The 6780-nt window shown below is 35.3% G+C and overlaps 1 pseudogene; it reads right to left on the bottom strand.

Moving 5' to 3' along the window:
- Window positions 1-1691: 1691 nt before the first annotated feature.
- On the bottom strand, window positions 1692-2640 carry LOC120613079 (olfactory receptor 5L2-like; annotated as a pseudogene).
- Window positions 2641-6780: the final 4140 nt, after the last annotated feature.

Here is a 6780-nt window from a genome sequence, read left to right on the forward strand (position 1 = left end):
TAATTTCTGTAAAAACATATCTGCATATATTGTGACATAAAGAAAAAATAGTATACGTTCTTACTTATGTCCATATTTTAAATATGAGTCTAGCACTTTAATCATCATTCCTCTTTTTGAAGAAATAGGTCCGATATCAAAGTATCTAATGACTTACATCTTAGTAAAGAATGTCTATAAAATTGAACTGCTCTTCTCTAAGATGAGCACAGAGAAAGCTGTAAATGCCATGACTTGTCTAATGACTTATAGATTTTACATAATCAACCTACAACCAGAACCCAGATTCTTACATTTCTAAACATGTACCTATCTCACTATGCCAGGCTCCGATCCATATTACAGTTTGACATCTCAGCATTTTTATTTTGTAAAGACCACGTTTTCACAATTCCTTGCTAATTCTTTTGACTACATTAAAGACAGACTTCATACTATGAAACTAAGAGAACTAGTCCAGAGAATGTATTGAGGGACACAGAGATGCTCTCGAGATGCTCTCGAGACAAGCTGACACATAGAGAATAAGAGAAACATCTGTGTTAAGAGATCATTTTGGTAATTACTCTCAATCGCTGAGAAAGACACGTCCCTTCTCTAGGCCCTTCTCTCCTCTCCCTAGAAGAACTCGTACATTTCTCTATTACGTGTCAAGAATATGGATGAGAATTAAGATGTCTCCATATTCTAAAGACATTTATGATAAAGGAGCTTTTAAAAAAGGGAAAATGGTGGGATTTCTCAAATTGCTATCCAGGTAAGACCCCAGTTGAATTTGAACCTCAGAGAGATAACAAATTTTTACTATAAGTGTGTTCAAAATATTGTGTGGACATCCTCATAATAAAGAAATATTTATTGTTTATCTGGAGTTCACATGAAATATAGTGTTCTGTAATTTTGGTTGCTAAATGTGGCAAAACCATATCTAAAAGAACTCAGAATATTATGTTAACCATCATATCCCAGTTCACCTAGAACTTTTCTCATTATAGTACTGTATAGATCATTCATTCCGCTACTTATTAAATGTATATAAACATGATATATATTATCTATATACTATACATATATACACACAAACACACAGACAAAGAGACGGAAAGACAGAGCAACACAAGAGACGGACGGAGACAGAGAACTAATTAAGTGCTATGAATTATCCTAAGTTGTGTTCCCATGACATGTAATTAATATTTCCAAAATTTCCATGAAATTATTTTTATTTGTCTCCATTTTTCAGATATAAAATATACGAATTAGCAAAGACACTGGACATTGTGATAACAAAGAGTAAAACATAATAAGGGAAGCAGGAAATGAACAACAAGCAAGATATAAACATACACGGGTATCTCACTCTGTGCAAAACCTGGCAAAGATATGCTCTTCATTGTTAAGTAAAAGGAATTCAATTTTAAAATGAATCATAGTTTCCATAATGGACTAGAAAGTATGATCGTCCTGAGTTCTTTATTAAGTTTATGAAGGTTTTACAGCAATCTAAATGTGTGTGCATTAACAGTCCATTACCCATACCCAATTAAAATATTTCAGGTGAATAAAGTAAAGAGGTGAGCTTCACATTTGAAATATGCTCAGTCCTACCCTTGTCAGTTGCAGAGACAAAACAATAATGCAATCAAACAGCTCACTCATAGAGACCTACCTCCTGGCTGTTCTCTCCACTCCTACACTGCAGACCACCCATTCACCCCTCCACCAGACTTCAAGTCCTGCCAAGAAAATATTCTCTGGGAAAATATGTTGGAGCTCAACACTTTTCTGGAAGCCTCCTTCACGTCCTTGTTCCTCAAGCTGTAGATCAGAGGGTTTAGCATAGGGATCAACACAGTGTAGAATACTTTGGCCACCTTGTCTATATCTCCACTGTTGCCTGAACTGGGGCGGCAATAAGTGAAAAGGCTTGATCCCTATAAGATGACGATGGCTGTGAGGTGGGATGCACAGGTGGAAAAAGGTTTTGCGCCTCCCCTCCGCAGAGCGCTTCCACAGGATGGTGATGAGAATAAACAAGTAGGAGGTGAGGATGATCACGATGGTGATGAGCTCATTGAACGTGGCCACAATGTATAGCAGCAGTTCATTCAGAGTGACATCAGAGCAAGCAAGAGATAAGAGAGGGGGCAGATCGCAAAAGAATTGGTTCATCATATTTGATCTGTAAGATGTGATCTCAAGAGCTAAACACAAGTGAATCAGAGAACACACAGTTCCACAGAGGTAGCAGCCAGAAACCAGCTCCACACAGAGATTCTGGGACATGGTGACCATGTACAGCAGGGGATTACAGATGGCCACGAAGCGATCATAGGCCATCACGGCCGGCAGGAACACCTCAGTGATTCCATAGGCACAAAATAAATAAAACTGCGCCATGCATCCCAGGTTTGGAAATACTGCAGATGCAAGCCAAGGAATGCCAGCGGTCAGAAGAAGCTGGAAGAAGCAATAAACAAATCTTTTTCTGGAGCCTCTGAAAACAACACAGCCCTGCCAGAAACTTGACTGCTGCCCAATAAAACTGATTTTCCACTTCCAGCCTCCAGACCCATAGGGGAATAAAAATCTCTGTTTTTGTAAGCCATTAAGTTTCTGCTCATTTCTTACAGCAGCCATGGGAAACTAATGAACATGGTAACCCTCATTCCAGCTCTGCCCTCTAACTCCTATGAAAACCAGAAGCCAGTCTCTTTCTTTGCTCTAAAGCCATTTGGGGGCTTCTTTGTAAGGCACTCTTCTGTCCCCAAAAAGTAATAAACCTTTTTATACATTCAGGTATTTAGCTCACATCTAAATAGTTATATGCCTTCTTGAATTATACTCACTCTAGTCCATATTAACGAGTTTATATATATGATGAAAAAGACTATTCTCCAAATATCACCGACATAACCAGTCGATAAGACAAAGCTGAGTGTATTGCTTACCTTAGTAAGAGAGAACACCACCTCACAGAGCTTTGGCTGTTTCTAGGGAGATGGGAAGGCAAGTAAATAATGTAAAACTTGAAAGTTTGGTTTAAGGTGGTTCTTTCAAAGCAAGGGTTTGATTAGGATTAACTAGAGATCAAGAGACAACAGTTCAGTTTTGTAGAAACAGTACTAAAAAGATTTTGTGGTGAGAGATTTAAAAAAAGTTAGGAAGTAAACTGTAGGTTGATGTTTTCTGTTGAATGATCCATGGATTGTTTAGAAATTTTTGTAAGGAGCAATGAAAATATTTCCCTAGGAGAGAAGGGTTAAGTCATATTAATGGAAACAGAGGAAAAACAAAGTCATGTTAATGTAGATACCAAGAGGGGTTTTAGATTAGTTTCCTGGTTAAGTATGGAAGTTGACAGTTTCTATTCTATGTGATATCTGTAATTTACATTTCTTTTTATTTAAAAGTTCTCAATGGGAGCAAAAATACTACTATAAATCACCAAATTTTACCTCAAATTGAAGACTTTGGCGTTTTTGATTTTTAATGTAAATAACAGAGACTATTAGGTTATATATACATATTATACATAATCTTCTCTTAATAAACCATACATGGGGGATATCTGATCAGTTGCCTACAAAATCTTTGACATTTTTCTAATATCAGATAATATAAAATCAGATGCAGTAAAGCAATATGATCTGCAGCGCCAACTTTATAAATTCAAATCTAAAATAACCAGCCAATATCATACCTGCTGTGTACCAGCTGATATAATGTCAAAAGCTAAATTCTAGCTATATCCGTACTCCTAACAACTGTGCTTTTCTAGAACACTTGTATATACTGGGAGTATAATTAGCTTACTTTTATAAGAAAGGTCCCCTTTACCCTCCCTTGCCCTCCAACTTTCCTGGATACTTGCAGGGACATTTTGCATCACACTTAAGAAGAATGCAAGTCCTGGGGATTATGCAGACATTCTAAGTGATTTTCTACAAAAGCAATGCTGTTACTGGGGAAAGTGGTTTCTGTTTACAACAAACTTAGAGGCTTGGACCCCTCTATCCACAATTTCTAACAGATCACCCAATTAGTGTTAGGTTATTAATCGCCTTTCTAAAGAGTAAAAAAGAGTAACAAGAATGGATATTTTGAGTTCTGAGTGGGAAAAATGCTAAATAAATAAATTTTTGAAATGGAAATTTACAAAGAAAACATAGTCAGAAAAATTTTAAAACATTTCTCAAATTATTTTATTGCCATCATTATTACCACAGTAAGTAAAAATTTTGTTAAACTCTCAATATGGCCCCATTATGCTGAAATGACTTTCGGTTTTCTTTAAAGAGTTAACTTGCAGTTCACCAGTTCTGTCACTAAACTGTCCCAACTGACAAAGTAAGTTCTATCTTGTGTGCATGTAAGTAGAAGGATCACACTGCAAATAAAGAGGAAAAATAAGTTAGATTGAAGCTCACCATAATGTGATTTTTTTTTTTTCAATAGTTAGAACTTTCACAGTGGATTAAAGTGGAATTCTCGCCTTTGGAAATAAGTAAACTAAAGTTGTCTGACCAAATTTTCAGTCTTCATTTAGAAGTGAATCTTTTCACTGGATATAAATTTTAACAAGATTTGCTCTCAAATTCTGCAGGTATATGAGTCATTAATTTTATGCTGTGAGGAAAAAAATGTAAAGCCTATAATATAACCAGTGGAGTTCCACTATTCATAACTAGCCCTTAAGTATTATTGTTTTGGTGAAACTGTCATGCACAATATATGTAGGGCTAATTGAGGTGATGATGAGAACTGGTTTTCACTACCTGGGATCACTGTAACATTCTCTTGAGGCTCTCTGGCATGAGACGCTCATCCATAAGTCCTTCCATCTCCTCAGAAGCACCTTTTGATACCAAGTCTTATAGAAGCCTTTACTGGGCAAGTCTTTCAATGCCATGAAAAAACCAATCAATTTCCAGTACAGAAGTAAAATTTTTTTTTGCTCTTCCATGTGGTTTTTTATGGTAATTTAAATAGCAATAGTTACATTTTTAAATATTTGAACTATGTGCAAGGAACAATAAAGGCGATCCTTGCAGGATTCCAAACACCATTTAAAAAAAATCCCGACATTTCTGAGAGTGAAAATTGCCTATTCAAATCAACACTAACAGCATTTCTATTATAATTGCCAATGCGATTTTAGAGGAAAAAATTGCAATGGCAAAAACTCTGCTAATTATTCCCTAGGTATCTTTTCTAAATAAGTATGTTTGGAATCCTTCAATTATTAGGTAGGTCCCCAAAGACACGAGAAAGCATGTAAAAGTCATTGGTTGTATTGGTGAAATTATTCATCTATGTAAGTGGAAAACAGTTCCTTCCTTGGTAAATAGATTCTGTGTTTACTAGACTGGCTTTAATGGCATAAAAGTAGGCTTTTATGGATCTGAGAGCAAGAACTATTGATTTGTGTCTAAGTAGATGAGATAAACCACATTTTTCAGTTAGTATCATGCCCACAAAGTGATCTATGTTGTGTCACTCTTTCTCATATAACTTCTATGGGAATCTAAAACATCTAAAACACTTTTCGTTTAAAGAAATTTTTCTGTTACAGGTAAGAGAACTGAAGCATGGTTGGCTACCTAATCATTTGAATTAGTTAATTTTCTATCTTCAGATTGTTTATGTTATATATTTGGGAAGATTTTAGTGAATCATAGTATTCTCATTGGATCTTTTGGTTCATTCCCTTTTAATGCAAGTATCCAAGATTCACTATCTTTTCCCATCTTCACCTTCATATCTCTTCTCTTCCCTTTTACATTTCTATAAATGGAATTCTCAGGCTATTAAAAAAGATGATCAATGTGAAGGTTCCAAGAATATATGCCCTGCTTTCATGGTGAGTAGGTGAGACATTTCTTCCTTCCTGCAACAGTTTTATGCACCTCAGCCTGTCTCACAGTGGCCAAACTATTGGTCTTCTAACACCTTCATGTTTTCTCTCTGGTTTTGGATACATCTGTATTGAATTATACCTGTCAACTACCACCTGAATAACTTGGTATATTCCACCAAGCCTCAATGTTCTTATCCAAAATATAGAATTAATAATAAAAATCTAACTTATACAGACTTAAATGTATTATAAAGCTTTAGGGTCAAGAGCTTGGGTTCCAGTCCTGTTTCTATCATATCTTAGCTCTCAAACTTGCTCTCAACTGTAAAAAAAAAAAAAGATTGTAATAATAACCACGTTGTAATTTTGCTACTTTTTTGTGACAATTAAATTAATTATATGTAAAGTACTTAGAATATTGCGTTGCACATAAAACCATTAAATACATGATAATCATTATTAATAAAACCTTACCATATAGCACTAGTGATAAGCCAAAAAGAAGAGAGAGTAGTGGAGCAATTTAAACTAGTATTTGCTATTTATCTACAATGTGTCAGTAAGTGTGACCATATGAAAAGATAAATATGTAGATAAGTAGGTAGAAGATGATAGATACATAGATGATAGATAGATAATTTTTCTAATTTAACCCATACAACAACCTTTTGAGATATTTCTTGTCATTCTTATAATCCATGCACGTGTGCGTGTGTGTGTGTGTGTGTGTGAGAGAGAGAGAGAGATGCAAAAGCTTATATGCAGCCATGAGAAGAATCTAGCAAAATTAAAACTAACTGCATAGCAAGGTCTTATCTTTCTTAAACACCTTGGTTACTTTGTAAGCAAGCAAAATAAGAAGTAATTAACCACTCTCCTAATGTAGTATTATATATCCTTCATACTCTCTGAAGCCAAAA

The sequence above is a fragment of the Pteropus medius genome, unplaced genomic scaffold (genome assembly GCF_902729225.1).
Source record: "Pteropus medius unplaced genomic scaffold, Ma_sr-lr_union100, whole genome shotgun sequence".
Taxonomy (NCBI): domain Eukaryota; kingdom Metazoa; phylum Chordata; class Mammalia; order Chiroptera; family Pteropodidae; genus Pteropus; species Pteropus medius.